This window comes from Puccinia triticina, chromosome 3A (genome assembly GCF_026914185.1).
Source record: "Puccinia triticina chromosome 3A, complete sequence".
NCBI classification, from domain to species: Eukaryota; Fungi; Basidiomycota; class Pucciniomycetes; order Pucciniales; family Pucciniaceae; genus Puccinia; species Puccinia triticina.
In genome coordinates, this window is record NC_070560.1 from 5,863,616 (window position 1) to 5,882,092 (window position 18,477).

The window sequence follows — 18,477 nt, forward strand, 5'->3', positions numbered from 1 at the left end:
TGTGAGTCCCCTCGATGACCGGCAAAGACCGGTCATCGAGAGATGCGAGTCCCCTTGATGACCGGTCTGACCGGTCATCCAGAGATGTGAGTCACCTCGATGACCGGCAAAGACCGGCCATCGAGCGGAGATGTGTCCCCTCGATGACCGGCAAAGGCCGGTCATGGAGAGTTGTGAGCCTGAGGTATTAGGGTTTTCCGGGGAACCGGGGATAACGGAAAACTACAGACGAGCTACCAGAATTTCCGGACCTGTTTTCAAGGTCTAATATCCTTTTACAATGTAACTTTGAAGGTATTTTTAGTAATAGGCTTTGCGCGGGTGCAAGGTGTTTTGATTCGTAAATGAGATTGATTTCAGGTTTTGAAGAAGGCAATGATACAAAGATTTTGCCACGAGAGAAAGAGCTCCCTAGTGGCTACAAAGACTTTTTATAATCTAACACAAGACAAGGAAATTTCCAGAATTAACTACAACATGAAAGGATTCCTGGAAAAATGGAAAGGAAAAGAAAAATAAGGAAATTCCTCGAACAACACCGGTGCACTTCTCGAATATTCCTTGTTCAGAATGTCTTTGATGATCCTGGGAAAACCTAAACTGAATGAATTTCAGCTATCTGTTTGTTACAAAACATGACTGACCTATTAAGTTTTCTTCTTTTTGGGATCCTGAGACTGGCGCCATTGTATGAGGTAATGCTGCAAAAAATGTTGAAAATACGCTGGGATATGGTCTTCAAAGACCCAAGTGTCTTCTCTGGGTGTTGAATTGCGCCAACGTAAAAGGAAATCAAACTTACCTTTTCAAGTCTTGCCCTTCACTGGACGCGCATCCAGAATCTGGTATAGTTTTGACCAATCTACAATGCGTCCCGAATCATAGTATATTTCTTTGACACCTTCAAGAACCCCTCGACCAGCGACTTGACTCTGAGGGTGATATTTTGCCAACAGAGACACATTAAAAACTGGATGTAACTTAGGGTACTCACGTGCAATGTCTAATCTGACCGCGTTCTCTCCTACCATCTCAATAACTTTAAAAGGGCCAATATATCGGTAATCAAGCTTCGCGTTGATCCGTCGGCTTTGAATAAACTTCCGGAGAAGTAGGACCAAATCTCCGGGTTGATATTGAGTAGCAGGTTTCTTATGTGCATCATGGTAAAGAGATTGCCGTCGCTTAGCTTGAGTTAGACATTCTATAGCCTTTTCTTGTATTTCCTGTAAATCAACAATGAAGTCGTCCAGCAAGCGAATACCTGAATTTTCTGTCAAAGTACTGAACTTGGGGTGAAAGCCGTTAGCAAAGAAAAATGGAGAAGTTCCCAAAGAAGCGGAGTCTAAATTATTAACGGAAAACTCGGCAATATCCAATATCTTGACCCAATTGTCTTGATAGTAAGAACAGAAATGGTGCAAATAATCTTCCAAAACTTGATTCATGCGCTCCGTCTGCCCATCTGTTTGAGGGTGATAAGCAGTGGAAAATCCTGGAGTAATGCACAGTAAGCGCATAAGTGAGCGCCAAAATTCACTTACAAAAGTGGAGCCTCTATCCAAAATTATTTTTTCAGGAATGCCATGTAGCTTAAAAATGTTGGATCTGAAAAGCTGCGCCAATTGCTCCGCCGTGTAAGTCTCTTTACAGGGAACAAAGTGAGTGACTTTACTGAGCAGGTCCACGACCACCATGATAGAATCATAACCTCCCGAAACCGGTAGCTTGGTTATAAAATCCATCCCAATTACACTCCAGGGACGGTGAGGAATTGGGAGGGGATTCAACGTTCCTTCTGGATTATGCCTTCGGGCTTTAATGCGCTGGCAAGAATCACAAGATCTTACATAAGTGATAACTTCCTTCCTGATCCCAGGCCACGAAAAGGAGCGGGTGATCAAGGATAATGTTCTTGCTATGCCCGGATGTCCCACAGTTGGCGCATCGTGAAACAGTTGTATCAGACGGGTGCGAAAAGGAGCTGGAACAAAAATTCTATCTTGAAACCAAAGAATGCTGTCACGTTCTATCAAATCCTCTTGCTCCTCCTGACTTACCTTATCATAGTTCTTAGAAAAATAATCTAACACTTCTTTTTTCGGACGCTGAAATTGAAGATCATAAAGGTTAAAAGACAAACTAGGAGTAATGCCTTCTACATTATCAACCGAAACCATCCGTCGGGCAATTGCATGTGAGGGAATCAACGGGCCATCTCCCACATAATCCGGTCGCCGACTAGGAGCATCCGCCGGGTTTGCCTTTCCTGATATGTGATAAATCGCCATATTAAAGCCATCTAAGATAGATGCCCATCGGGCCTGCTTGGGTGTCAAATTTTTAGCTGTAATAAAATGGCGAAGGTTTGCATGATCTGAATAAACACGGACTGGCTCCTTTGTACCCATGAGCCAGACTCTCCATTGCTCAAAAGCAGAAACAATGGCGAGTAGCTCAAGATCGAATATAGACCAACCCCGTTCCTTATCAGTTAGCTTCCTGGAATAGAAACTCACTGGGTGCAACTTGCCAGAATTATCTGGTTGACTTAGAACAGCAGCTATGGCATACCCAGAGCTATCGACATGAACCACCCTAGAGAGTTGAAAATCAAAGTGACGAAGTAGAGGGGCTGAAGAAAAACATTTCTTGAGCGCCAGAAAAGCCAACCGGGGACCTACCTTTTGAATGTTTTCAGAAGTGAACTGTCCTTCTTTTGTCAATTCTGTCAGCGGTCGTGCCAAGCCTGAAAATTTTGGAATGAACCTGCGATAAAAATTGCAAAAACCTAAAAATCAACGGAGTTGGCGTAGGGTGTCTGGAAGCGGCCATTCTAGAATAGTGGAAACCTTTGCTTCATCCATTCGCAAACCCTCACTGGAAATCACAAACCCTAAAAACTTAACTGAAGATTGAAAAAACTGACACTTATGAAAAGAAGCCTTCAAGGAGTGTTGTCGTAATTTACCTAATACATTCTGTAAATCTATAGAATGTTGCTCACGAGTTTTGGAGAATACCAGAATGTCATCAATATAAACAAAGCAACAAACATCCAGATACTCACGTAAACAATGCTGAATGAACCTCTGGAATATGGCCGGTGCATTGGCAAGGCCAAACGGCATAACACAATATTCAAACAAGCCCCAGGGAGTCCAAAATGCTGTTTTCCACTCGTGACCTGGGGCCACCCGTAAGAGGTTAAAGGCTGCTTTAAGATCAATCTTGGAAAGAAATTTGCAACCTGAAAGGCTATTAAGCAAGTTAGCGACTACGGGTAATGGATAAGAGTCTCGTACCGTAATTGAATTTGACTGCCTATAATCTACACAGGGGTGGTCCTCTTTCCCGGGAGTTTTAACGAAAAAAATTGGAGCGCCAGCCGGAGAAGAGGATTCCCGAATGAATCCCTTGGCTAGGAGATCATCAACATACCGCTTAAGCTGTTTGTTTTCTTGCTCACTCAAGTGATACATACCAACAAACGGAGGTTTGGAATTTGGCTTGAGGTTAATCTCACAATCATACCCCTCTTGATGGGGTGGTAAGCAACTCAAAGCATCAGTTACAAAAACATCACTATATTGCTTGAGTTCAGAGGGTAGATCATAAGTGGAAGATATTTCGGATAATTTAAAAGATTGAGGAACAAGGAGACTTCGGGGGGAGCCCCCTACAAATAGATGATGCTTAGCAAGCCACGGGAAGCCAAGTATAATATCGGCTGACGCTAACTCGGTGACAAATAGTAGAACTGGGAATTGAGAGGGATTTTTGGGAAATGAGAAGTCAAGATACCCATGCCAGCAAAGGGATATGGTGCCGGACTTGGCCAAGGTTCCATCAAATCCTCGGCATTGAATTGGTTGGGTGAGTTTGGTCAGGCAAAGGAGGTTCCTATGGGCAAAGTTAAAGTCAACAAAAGACGCAGAGGCACCAGAATCAAATAGTACGGAAGCCTCTATGGGTTTAGGGCCCGAATGGACGATGGAAGCCTTTAAGATGGGTCGAGAGGAAGGGAAGGGAACGGTAAAGAAGGGGCTTAAGGACTTACAGAAAGCATCACCGTCCACCTCCATTTCATCAATAGCCTGTTCGAGGCAGTAATCCGCCAAACTGAGGGGAGGGACGTGGTCCAGTGTGACCCTGCTGGTAGAGGCCGCGGAGGAGTCGACAGCCGTGCTAGAGGAGCCTGCAGCGACCGCGGAAGAACCTCGGCGAGATTCAGAGGAGGGAATAGTCAAATGAGGGGTCGAGGCTGGAGCCGTTCGGCTGGTTTCAATCTGGGACACCAAATGCTTGGAGTGTTGAGGAGAAGACCATAGACGGAAGAGCTCGAGCTTTTGTTTAATATCCATGTGTTCGTTGCTAGGGAGATTGCATCCGCGAAGTTTCTTGTGTGCTTCATCAAATTGTCGACCGCAGCGTTGACAGACACCTCGTTGAACGCAGAGGCTCCGAAACTTGGGGAAGGAGAATGTTTCGTCAGACGAGATCGCATCAAGGTCCATGGGTACAATTCCATCGGGTACGCGAGCTGGAGGTGGTGGTGGGGGTGGAGGGTTTGGGCGATATTGAGGGGGACGACAATGGATGGAAGGAAGTGAGCCAGAATCAATGGAAGAGATTTTATCTTGAGCTTCGGCCGCCGAGACGGCCAAGATTTGTTTTGCTTTGAGGGTTGTTGCGCTCTTCCAATTGTTGCGCATGACTGCGATTTTCAAAACCTTTGGATTCAAAGCCTGCTCGTAGATGTCGCAGCGGGATTCTTCGGTCAAATCAACCGGATAAGCCAGGGAGCGGAAGAGGGCATTGAATTCCTCGATCGTTTGATTTCCTTGTTTGAAAGCAAAGAGGCATTTCTTAGCCTCCTCTCCGTCATGTTTATTGTTAAACACTTCTTTGAGATGGGACAGAAAGGATTTGGCCGATGATAGAACGTCGAGGACATAGGGGTCTTTGACCGACGCTGAATCTGTTGCAAGGTTTTGAGTACGAGCGTTTTCGAATAAAAGCGCCATCCACCAATTTTAAGCCGGAAAATTTCGCCAAGGTTACCGTTGGGGTGTCAAAAATGACGGACTATCCAGTTGATTTTCGATTTTTCGGAAGGGAAACAATGGCTTTTTTCTTGCAATTTTTCACGAATGAAATAGACGAACCGCTTCGTCTCCCTAGTGTTGCCTGTGAATTGAGCGTATTGGAGTTCGGGGACCTCTCCAGTTGGGCCGCGAGCCATTTCGATTAGTTGAGCGGAGTTTTGTTGAATCGCGATCCTGTTGTTCTCGATAGACTGGAGGATGCCGTTGATGGAGTGCTGGATTCTATTGACCTCGTTGTTGAAACTGAGTTTAAGCTGAACAAAATCCGAATATAAAGTCTTCATACTGTTGATATCTTTGATGTCTTCAGCCAAACTGTCGAAAGAGTTCTTGATGTTCTTCAACTGATCAAAAAGCGTGTCGAGGTCAATGCGATGATTGGAGTTATTGATTATGAGGGAAGAGAGTTGTTCCAAGAGTTGTGCTACCTTAATTTAAAGTGGAGTTCGAGTGTCGATGGGGCCGATAAAGGAGGAGTCAGGAAGATGACCGGTAGACGACATGATGATACCGGCTGAAAAAATTTGGTGGCAAAATGATTGTGAGCCTGAGGTATTAGGGTTTTCCGGGGAACCGGGGATAACGGAAAACTACAGACGAGCTACCAGAATTTCCGGACCTGTTTTCAAGGTCTAATATCCTTTTACAATGTAACTTTGAAGGTATTTTTAGTAATAGGCTTTGCGCGGGTGCAAGGTGTTTTGATTCGTAAATGAGATTGATTTCAGGTTTTGAAGAAGGCAATGATACAAAGATTTTGCCACGAGAGAAAGAGCTCCCTAGTGGCTACAAAGACTTTTTATAATCTAACACAAGACAAGGAAATTTCCAGAATTAACTACAACATGAAAGGATTCCTGGAAAAATGGAAAGGAAAAGAAAAATAAGGAAATTCCTCGAACAACACCGGTGCACTTCTCGAATATTCCTTGTTCAGAATGTCTTTGATGATCCTGGGAAAACCTAAACTGAATGAATTTCAGCTATCTGTTTGTTACAAGAGGAGATGTGAGTCCCAATGACCGGTACAGACCGGTCATCAAGCGGAGATGTGAGTCCCCTCAATGACTGGTCCAGATCGGTCATAGACATAACTGTACTGCATAATACAGCAATGTCAGAAAAGATTGCGTGTGAAGTCCAGCCTATTACCTATACCCGGGAAGTCCCTCCACGTGGGGCCCACCGCGAATCCACGTGGATCCCAAGGTGAAGGGGTGCGCGAGGTCGGACCAGCGGCATTTGGTCCACACGCCCTCGTGGGCATCACCAACCCCATCACGAGGGCACCTCGTGATGCTTCCGAGGATTCCACAAGTGCTTTCAGCTCTCCGTGGGCCCCCCAAGGACTCCTCGTGATACCGACGGAATCATCGGGCCCAGGTGTACTTGATGCGTGGGCTCCCCGTGATCCCGACCGAAGCGTCGGGCCCACAAATCAAAACTCCATCTGAACCCGTGGATTCCACGTGGCTCATTGGTGGGCTCCACCGGTTCAGGTGGTCCGTTGTGGGTGGCATGGCTTGGGTCGTTGGTACAGAGCGGATTGAATCTGCTGGACCAAGATATAGCAGAATATGTTATCACACACACTGCATTGCATTGTTGGTGGAGAGACAAGGAAGGATAACATCATGAAATAAGAAACATTGCAAAAAGGGAGAAAAGAAAAAAAGAAAACATTGGAAACAGGGAAAATAAAAAAGAAAACATTTATGTTTCATCAGGAGGAGTTTTGGTAATAAGGGAAGTCAACAGTGCCGTGCTGCTGGTTGAAGGGCAAGTATAGCTGGGAGATAAAGGCAACAGTGTCTTGGGTGGTCGAGAAGCCCTTGCTGCCGGTGCGGTCGCGCAGATCGTTGATTGCTTGACTAGTGCTTGGGCTGGAGATCAGGCAGACTGAATATGCAAATTGGTGGTTCATGGGCCTGTTTTGAGTTAGGTCGACCGACAAGTCTGGGTATGAGGACCGAGGAGGCCTCTGTGTGGTCTGTGAGTGCCGACGGCGTGCCGGCAGGAGAGGAAAGCACGGCGAGCCGGGTGATCAGATTGATGTTGCGGTTCCCCGCCTGAGTCGACTGTGAGCCCACCGCGTACGGTAGGAGGTTCTGCTTGTAGATGTACCGCAACGACCAATGACCAAGCCGTACCCCGTTCGGTAGGACTGGCTCGAAGGCCGAGTCGCCTAGGGCGGCCTGTCGCTCCTCCAGGAGCGAATCGTTGTCTTCGTTGTCCGATACATCCGACGACTTGCTCGTCATATCTTCCCATTCGGCCTCCTCAACCATACTCGAGATCCTGTTCGCCTTGGCCTTGTTCTTGATCGGCTTCAGCTTCTTATACGACGCTCGATAATCAAAGAAGTCCGAGTACTCTAGCCTTTGCTCTTCGGTATCCCAAGCCAGCTTGCAATGATTCTGAGAATAGAACAAGCCGGCAATGATTCAGTATGAAGAGTGTAGTATGTATGGATGTGTGACTGATATCAACGAAGTAAAAACAAAAAATACTTTATCACACATGTGTTTGCGGACGCTTTCGAGTCCTTTGCGGGTCAACGAGGCGTGATCTGGAAGGGCCTGATCGGCGGTGATCTTACCACCGAACCCAGTGCCGCAGTAGAGACAGACGTTCCAGACAGCTATCGTTTCTGCGAGATAGGCAAGGAGGCTGGGCCTATTGACGAGGTATTCCTGGTCGGGTAGGAAGAAGCCGTGGGGGCGGAGCATGTGGGTCAGGGCCTGGTCTGGGTCGGCGAAGCGGACCGAGCTCGAGCGGGGACAGAAAAGACATTCGTTTGGCTTGATCCGCGGCGCCTGGGCAATCTGCAGCTCGATCAGCCGCTCCAAGTCGGCCTTCTTCTGTTCAGATGGGATTGCATCTACTTCGATCTTCTCGGATAGGTCGAGGCTGTCCAATTGGGCTATTGGATTTGAGGAGCTCTCGGCTAGATGGCCAATTTTAGTTTGTTGGTGTTTGTTTTCTTTGGGTTGTTGATTGATCGTCTGATGGTGCTTCTTGATGACCAGATGGTTGTTTTGGGCGACCAAAGTATTAAATGACTTCCCACAGGGCTCACACGGCGGGGCGGTGAGCAGGAAGGAAGAGGGAGCGATGGTGACGGCGGCAAGGGCAATGAGGGCGGCGAGGATGAGGAAGGAGGCGGAGAGCCAGGTGACGGCCCTGTGGCGGTGAGTACGTTGGTGAGGGTGATTTGGAGACAGGCGGCAGGGAGCCTGGAGTTGCTGTCGACGAGTTGGATGGTGAAGACGGCCTTGATGTTGGGGACGGACCAGGCGAGTGCGGGGATGGCGGGGATGGAGTACTGGCTGGGGTCTGTGAAGTTGTAGGTGGGCAGGGGACAGAGGAGGCCCGAGAGGACAGAGCAGAGGTCAATGGAAAGGTTGAGGGCTTGGATACCGTAGGCAGTCAGGTTGAGACCCCTGCTGACGGAGGCGATGGAGAGGTCAAAGTCGAGGGTTTAGTTGCGCTTGGAGTAGCGGACATAACGATCACGGCTCGTATTCGTCAGGCGAAGTCCCTTTGCCCTTGCAAGGGGCCGCTTGCGTGGGACTTGTTGAATTCTGGAGGTGGGGGAACCTAACTGGGGGAGCAAGTGATGAGACTGACAAATTACTGCAATCAACAGCCGGTTCAACTTGCAAGCCCGCTCATCTGTTTTCCCAGGGGAATGACGTGGGGATCCCGTCAATTTGTCTTCTTGTCGGCTCCACCAGGAGCCCAAGGGCAGCCGTGGAATCCTCGTCTGTGGGAACGACGAGGATATCCCGTTGAGCAAAGATAGAGGTTCCCGTCGGCTCCACCGGGAGCCCAAGGGCAGCCGTGGAATCCTCGTTGGTGGGAACGACGTGGGAATCATGTCGAACACATTTTGTGGTTTTGTCGGCTCCACCGTGAGTTTATCACGAGGAGACCCCGGGAGGGTGGAGACGACTGGGTATCCCGTTGTCTCCACCCATTTTCAACGGGTTGGTGATACCGACGGCGGGCACAGTGAAATCCACGTGGGTTTCACAAAGCCGGCGTCACCCGTCGCATCCATGAACTCGCTTTCCAGGAAGTACCCCCGGCGTGTAATTTGCTATGTGGCTATGAAACTTATCCAAGAGGATAGTTCGCCGTATGCTTAAGCAATAGATTAAGATTTCGGAGTCAAAGTATATGATTTGATAATAAGATTTGATTTATATGCTTTCCGAGAACGAGCTCGGATAGATAATGATAAGTAAGGTTACAATAATAGTGACAAATAATATCGCAATAGGAAAAGGAAAGGAAAGAAGGAAGAAAGTAGCTGGAAAAATAGAAAGGTAACAACAACACTCGCAAAACAACGATGACGTCACATTTAAATGAAACACATCATTTAGTTATGAACCGCAAAATCATAACAAACCGGAGAACCGGAACCCAATCCTCGATCGTCCTGCAGCATATTTCAATGAGCTAAACCACAATCATCAACCGTTAAGTCATCAAAACAAATAGGAGCCGTTACAAAATGAGACTCGGCTACTACCGCAAAATTTTAAATTTTACCCTTAACCGTCAAACTCTTCTTCACCTTCTTGGCTCAAATCTCCGCCTGTCGCCTAAATTCATCTAAGTACTTGTCAGCCGATACCGGGATGTGATTCTGGGAAACCCATGTCTCCTCCCCCGGCGTTGAATTCAGCCAAGAGATTAAATAATCTACTTTACCCTTTTTGACGTTCCTTACATCTAGAACAGCCTTTATTTTGGACCAATCCACGATCTGGTCATCAGTATAATACTTCTCCTTAATTCTCAGGTTTATGCCGCGTCCCTCAACCAAATCAGGCCATACATAACGGGTTAGCAAAGACACATTGAAAACAGGATGAAGTTTTGGATAATCAGCCGTCAAATCTAACTTTACCGCATTGGAGCCAACCATACCGATCACTTTAAATGGTCCTATGTATCTGTAGTCCAGTTTTGAGTTAACCCGCCAAGACTGAATAAATTTTCAAAGCAGAAAAACATCATCCCCTTCAACGTAAACAGGAGAATCTCTCTTCCCCTTGTTGTAATAATGAGCTTGCTTGATCCGCGCTTGCCGCAAACATTCCATCGCGGTTTCCTGTGTAATTTGCAAATCAATTAAAAATTCATCTAATCCCTTGCGTCCCGTATTCTCTGTCAAAATATTAAAACAAGGGTGAAAGCCGTAAGTAAAGAAAAATGGAGAAATCTTTAAACTAGCGGAATCGGAGTTATTAATTGAAAACTCAGCCATTTCCAAGCACTTATCCCAATTATCCTGGTAGTAAGAGCAAAAATGGCAAAGATAATCTTCCACCACTTGATTCATCCTCTCAGTCTCGCCATCAGTCTGAGGGTGGTAGGCCGTCGACAAGGCTGACTTAATACTCAAAGATTTCATTAGCGCTTTCCAAAACTCACTAACAAACGTACTCCCCCTTATATCCGACACAATCTTATCCGACAAACCGTGCAAACGGAAAATGTTCTTTCGGAAAAGACCCGCCAAAACCGCTGAAGTGGAGGCCTCTTTACATGGAATAAAGTGAGTTAGCTTGCTTAACAAATCAATAACAACTAGGATAGAGTCAAACCCCCCCGACAACGGGAGCTTGACTATCATGTCCATACCGATGACACTCCACGGCTTAGGATCTGCGACTATTGGAACCAGTTTGCCATCGGGGGCTCGTCGCCTCGCTTTGACTCTTTGGCAGGAATCACAACTATTGACATATGCAATCACCGAAGACTTTACTCCTGGCCACGAAAAGGTCCTAGTCAAGGACGAGAGCGTCCGCGCAATGCCGGGGTGACCCGCCGCCGGTGCATCATGATACATAATCAGGACCCGTGTCCGCAAAGAAATGGGGACCAAAATCCTATGTTGGAACCAATAAGCATCATCTGTAAACACAAATCCCTTAGCAGACTTCTCTAGTCCACTGTAACGGGAGGAGAAGAGGGCCAACAAGCTTGCAGTCGGCCGCTGGAAAAACAAGTCATGCAAAGAAAACGGAGATACATTACTATCGCACCCCGCAGCCCCACAATCCACCATGCGCTTTGTAATCAACTCCGCGTCACGGCTCAATCGTTTACCATCGAAATAATCATACCTTCTGCTCAGGCCGTCGGCTGGGTTTTTTGAACCGACTATATGATAAATTAGCATGTTAAAATTGTCTAAGAACAAAGCCCAGCGTGCCTGCTTGGGAGAGAGGTATTTAGCAGTCTTGAAATATAAAAGATTGGAATGATCTGAGTACATAGTTACTGGATTTATTGTCCCCATCAACCAGGCCCTCCATTCCTCACAGGCCGAAACAATCACAAGGAGTTCCAAATCGAAAATCTTCCAAGAACGTTCCCTGTCGGACAACTTCCTGGAGAAATAGCTCACTGGCAAATAGTCACCCTCATCGTTGGGCTGACTCAAAACCGCCGCAATGGCGTAACCCGAGCTGTCTACATGAACGACCCTGTCCCTTTCAAAATCAAAATGTAACAAAAGGGGGTCGTTAACAAAGAGCTTCTTCAAAGCGCCAAACGCAACCTTAGCCGCCGTGGACGACAAAAGGGTAGCGTCGCTATACTTTTCCTGAGTCTGCATGGTTAAAGGCCCTGCTACTTCCAAAAATCGAGGAATGAACCTCCTATAAAAGTTTGTGAACCCTAAAAACTTTTGAAGACCCCGTACTGTAGCCGGAAAAGGCCAATCCCCTATAGTCTTGAGCTTGTCCCGATTCATCTTTAGCCCTTTGTCAGTAATATCAAACCCTAGAAAAGTTACTTTTGAGCAAAAGAATTGACACTTATGTAGCGATGCCTTTAGTGAATACTCGCGCAGCTTCTGCAAAATAGAATCTAAATCCGCCAGGTGCCGCTCGCGAGTCTTTGAATAAATGAGAATGTCGTCAATATACACGAAACAGCAAACGTCTAAAAATTCACGTAAGACATGCTGGATGAAACGCTGAAAAGTTGCTGGTGCGTTAGCCAACCCGAATGGCATAACCTGATATTCGTACAAACCCCACGGGGTCCGGAAAGCAGTTTTCCACTTGTGGCCCTCCGCCACCCGTAATAGATTGAAAGCGGCCTTCAAATCGATTTTGGAAAGGAATTTACAACCCTGCAAGTTGTTAAGAAGGTGAGCAATGACTGGTAACGGATAAGAATCCCGTACAGTCATGTTGTTCAAAATTCGATAGTCAACAAAAGGGCGATTTGCCTTACCTGCCACCTTTACATAAAAGATAGGCGCCGCCGCGGAAGAAGAGGACAATCTAATAAAACCTTTTGCAAGATTATCGTCAACATAGGCTCGCAATTCATCGCGCTCAGGTTTACTTAAGTTATACATTTTCCCAAATGGAGGCTCAGCGCCTGCTTTTAGATTGACCCTACAATCAAACTCACCCCGATGCGGGGGCAAGCAGGCCAAAGACTTGGTGACAAAAACATCACAAAACTTGTCTGTAAGTGACTTTGATTCATTACACGAGACTGGGGATAACTCTTGAATACAGTCATACATTACTACATCCAAATTAATCCCTCCCACAAAAGACCCTGACTCCTTCAGCCACGAATTCCCCAGAATAATATCTGCCGATGCTAATTTTGTTAAATGTAAAGTCATGCGAGAACGTAAAAAGGAACCGCAGTTAGTGGGAATAGAAACATCCCCTTTTATATATGATACAATCTGCCCCGAAACCGCCGAAGAGCCATCAAAGGATTTGCATTGCAGTCCCATCGCCAACGGGAAGGTCGGTATTTTATGTTTCTGAACAAAATCAATGTCAATAAAGGAAGCGGACGCGCCAGAATCAACAAGTACAAATGCGTCAGTATTTCGAACTTCATCTATCAGCAAAGTACCATTAAAAAAAGGTCGATTGTCCAAACGTAGAACCAAATCAACAAAATGAGCCTGCTTACAGTCCGTGGCACTCATCTTTTCTGCCATGCAGGAGTTGAAAAAAATTTCCCCGGCAGACATCTCTTCCGTGGTGATCATGTCCGCCGACAACCCTGGATCCTCCGTTCGCCCCTGAACATTGGAAGCCTGTTTCTTGAAAGGCAACTCGTCAATCTCGGCCGCAGATTGGCGCTTCTTTCCTTTATCAGGTTGCTGGACAGGAGTGTCCGAATCGGTGTCATTATGACGAGATTGAGGGATTGAACGGCGAGAGCCCGAGTTGCGTGTCGACAAATTTTCCGGAGCCCATTTTGAATCGCTTCGCTTTCTTCCATCCGTTCTCTTCTGAACCGAGCCGCCCCATTCCTTCCACATATCCAACATATCCGACATGCTCATCCGCATCTCCTTCCCCATTGTACAACCACGTTTCTGATAATGTTGTTCATCGAAGGAACCGCCGCAACGAATACATATATTACGATCCACACACTGTTGGCGAAAATCCGCATACGAAAACCCCGCATCCTTCATCGCCGAAGAGACCTTGTCCAAATCCATCGCATCACCATTGGGGACCTTAGCTGCTTGCGGGTGTAGAGAAGCCGGAGCGCGATGAGCAGGTTGAGTAACCGGACGAAACTGACTCGGCTTCGGATCCAAAATCTTGCTGACGCCCGCCAAATTTCGAGAAACCGCCACTGCAATTTCCTGCTTCACCGCCAAATCCTCCACGTCGGTCCAAGGCCCTCTGATGAGCGCCAATTTAACAAGGTTTGGATCAATCGCTTTGTCGTAAGCCTTGCATTGTGAGCGATCATCGAGCTTCAACGGGTGTAGGAGGGAGTTGAACAAGATGTTAAACTCCTCGATGGACTTATTCCCTTGGCGAGCAGAATAGAAAGTGGATTTGGCCTCCTCCAACTCATGATGATTAGCAAAGGTATGTTTGATCGCATCAATAAAGGAGTCCAAATCCTGCAACTCAGCCATTACATAATCCATTTTAGCCGACGCACGGAGCGGTGGTAAATGAAGAATCTCCGCGTTTTTTGAACCCGGTCCATTTCGAAAATATCCCGAAACCCATAGAATCTTTTGTTTCTCCGTATTGAACTGTTCACCAATACGTTCAAAAGTGTTCCTCAACGAGAAACAAAAGTTGTTAGTTTCTCTTGGCGCCCCGGTAAAGAAAATGTGAGGTTGATGAGGAGGTTCAACGAAAATATTCGGCCTTTCAGAAATGGAATGAGTATTCAAAACCTCCAGCTGACCCATACGTCCACCCAAGGCCTCGTTAGAACCCTCCAAAACTCCCCGCAAATGTGCAATCGACTGTTGGTTGACCGATTGATTTTTCAAGAGTTCCGAGTGAAAAATATCCTTTATGTTCTTAGTTTCTGCTTGAAGTGCCGAAATCGCGTGCTTATCTTGTCGTGCTTGAGCGTTCAGGAGAGCAATTGATGCCGCTTGAGCTTGAAGTAAAGAAGATTGAGTGGAATTATCGACCCTCAAGTTAGCGAGTAAAGCCGACATATTGTCCTCTTGATGATTTGCAAAATCGACAGCCGGTTGATTACGAGAAGAGCCTTGTTGTTGATGCTGTGAAATGTTCGGTTGTGGTGATACAGTTGGAATTGGGCGAGGGGAAAAATTTAAATAAGAAGGGGAGTTTCAATCGATAGGCAAAGGAAAGTTTCCTGAAAAGAAAGGGGATTGTTGAACATCGTGTACCGGAAGCGTGGGGGGATTGATCGGTGGACTTGGACTGAATCTTGGAGTAACTCGAATAGGGGAAATTGGAGAAATTTCGGAATTGTCGGACATGGTTGTAACGGCGAATTTTTTTTTTTTTTTTTTAAGTAGTATATAAAAAAAAGATCGCGATATAAATGTGAAGTCCAGCCTATTACCTAATTTGCTATGTGGCTATGAAACTTATCCAAGAGGATAGTTCGCCGTATGCTTAAGCAATAGATTAAGATTTCGGAGTCAAAGTATATGATTTGATAATAAGATTTGATTTATATGCTTTCCGAGAACGAGCTCGGATAGATAATGATAAGTAAGGTTACAATAATAGTGACAAATAATATCGCGATAGGAAAAGGAAAGGAAAGAAGGAAGAAAGTAGCTGGAAAAATAGAAAGGTAACAACAACACTCGCAAAACAACGATGACGTCACATTTAAATGAAACACATCATTTAGTTATGAACCGCAAAATCATAACAAACCGGAGAACCGGAACCCGATCCTCGATTGTCCTGCAGCATATTTCAATGAGCTAAACCACAATCATCAACCGTTAAGTCATCAAAACAAATAGGAGTCGTTACATTGCGGCCAGCTTTTGGGCCGCTGATTTCAGCCTCAAAGCCTGTATGGCTCCTGTACGTCAGGAATGCCATCAGAAGAAAAAACCCAGTTTCTTTGTTTTCCACTTTGAGGCCTTTAGGGCCCCACCATTGGATTCCTGGAGCGATTTTACTGCGATCCGGCCCTTCGCCGCCCCTGCCCCCCTCGCCCTTTGCCCGGCCCGGCACCCATGTCAAGCACAACCAGCTGCCCGAACGGGTTTTGTCTGCCTGTACAGTGAAGCTGTACAGGCCTGTGGCTGAAATGCAGAAGTCATTTCAGCCACAAAATTAGGCAAGCTTTTCTGACATTGCTGTATGTACTGACGACTGAGTCCCCTCTTTACCCTTGAGCTGACCTGTAACCACTCGACAAGTGTGTACAGGCCAGCATTGTGTCTGCCCAGGCGCAGGGCCCTGGCAACCAGTGCTCAGGGTGCAAAGCATGAGGACCCAGGTCTTGTGCAGCTGGGTCGGATACTTAAAGGGTGTGGGGGAAGCTGTTTGTCCGGAGCCCACTAATCACTTGATTAGGGCCTCCTTGATTACATTTTTGACCGACCTTTTTTTGCCTGTTGCTCCGGCACAGGCTGGAGGGTCAATCCGAGGTGCCCTCCGGGGTGTTTGGGGATTAATTTAAACTTTTATGGGATTTTTGCTAATGAGCAGAGGCAAAAACTTTGATCTTGCCTTCTGTGTTTCTGTGATTTTAATAAACTTGGATACTTGGATTTTCCCACTAAACAAAGGAGTTTATGGCAGGTAATTTAACTGCTTATGTCAAGAGGAAGTGAGTTGTGGCATAAAAACCCATATTGAGAGGGGCTTGGAGAATTATGGTGTTCAAAGTTGGTTTGCATAATTTTATGCATGCATAAATCATAAAATCATAAAAATATTTTGGTGAGGAAATTTTGTATTACATAATCAGACAGTCATATCCTCTGCAAAAAAGATTTTATGATTTTATGATTTATGCATGCATAAAATTATGCAAACCAACTTTGAACACCATAAATGCAACAAATAGTTTGTGTTTGATTTAAATTGAATTTCTGTCACCTTTCCTCTCTTATCTTCTAGTAGTTTGGTTGGTTCAATTGAAATAAAATCTGCCACATACTTTCCTGGTAGCTGATTTATTGGTTAGAAAATACATAAGCATGAGTTCAACAGAAGATGAGAATTAGTCAGGATTGATTTACACATGCAAAACCAGTCTACTTCTGTACCAGTTACAGAAAGAAATCACATTAGGGAACTCTGTAGGAAGTTCCACAGATTCCCCCGGCCTGGTGTATGCTAGGAAAAATAAAATACAGAATAGCCTGCTTTCTAAATTTAAGGTTTTCAAAGTTGAAATTGTAAAATTTTCAATGCATAAAATCATAAAATCATAAAACTTTCAAGTGATGATTTCATATGTACCATTCTAGAAATGTTTCTCTAATTTGAGTGCTTGGGTGCAACATATTTTTTTTAGCTTAGAATTTTATGATTTCATGGTGTTATGATTTTATGCAAGTCAACTTTGAACACCCTAATTGGCAGGAAGTTCTCCACTATAACTGTGCAAGGGGTTGCATTTGTTGCAACCCCCCATGGTAAGGTTGACTGGGGGCAACCAATATACAGCCAATCCATTAAAGAAGCTTGGCTTCCTTGGAAGGAATTTCCACCCAAACTATGTATTGGATTTGCCAATAATCACTTTCAAGGTTGAACATATGTATTATATTCATGCCCACCTCATTCTTGTATGCAGGGTGGATATACAGCAGCCAAGTAAACCCAATCAGCCACTTCCTTCTATTTTTTGCCCATTCTGATTTCAGAATTGAGAGTAATTGAGTGATTTGGCTGCTTATACTCTGGATGCCACACTACTGCCAGTTGTGAGTTTAGATGGTGCCAGTCCCAGTGGCCAGCATTTTTCCTTTTCACTACTGAATAGCTTGGTTGGTGGCATCCTGCAAGCAACTGTTCTTGCAGGTCTGAATATCATGTTTCCAACCTTGATGTTGGATGCACATAGGTTGGCAAATAAGAAAAGAATTTCTGCTGGAAATTCTTTCCAAGGAAGCCAAGCTTTTTTGGATCAGATGTAATATTGGTCTCCCAGACCAATCTTATATTGGCAGGCCCACCATAACATTATAACAAAGGGATAATGTATTGGTAGGCCCCACCAATATAATATTGGTGTGGGAGACAAATATTATATTGGATACCAATGGTCAAACTCAGTGTGGGGGGTTGTCACCAATACAACCCCCTTGGCAGTGTATTTATGGCTCCATTGAAAAAGGGTACCCAGAAGGGTGTGTGTGCTTGGGCAACACCCACATATGTAATCTGAATGAGGAAGGCACAATCAACAAGAATATGAACATAAATTTTCTTTGGATCTTATATATTAATGTGACTAAAAGATGGGAAGCTGAATAATTTTTCTTCCAGACCCTTTTCATATTCCAAGAATGGGAAAATATCAAGGAATGAAGAAAAATGACTTGGATTTTGATTTAATTTGAGGAAATGGATGGCCATCCAGCACTGTTGTGGCTTGCTTGTCTGAAAGATCATCTACAGTCACATTGAAATTGATCAGAACCCCTAATTCAAGATAATTAGGATGGAATAAAGGGAAAGATCACATCAGGACAATTCACTCAAAAATTCAAACCGGCAGACAAATAGATTCATCATACTTCTCCCACAGGTCTCATGATGAGTTGAACATGTGGATTGACATAGTTTTCACTTGAAATCAGCACTGAAATTGGAATGAAATCAGAAAAATTCCCTTATCAAGTCATGTTCTGGCAGAGAATATCCCCCCCTGGTATGAGTGTCCACACCATTTTTTCTCTAGTTTTCATTTCTGGGATGGGCCAGGCTTTCCCAATCTTTTTACCATTTTTTCAAATCTTTAAACCCTCTTTTTGAACTTCAATGATGATTTTAACATTCAAAAACTTGCAATTACATCATGCAGTGTCCTTGATGACACATCTATTTCTGTAAACAAAATGAATCCATAGCATGGAGTTTTTGTT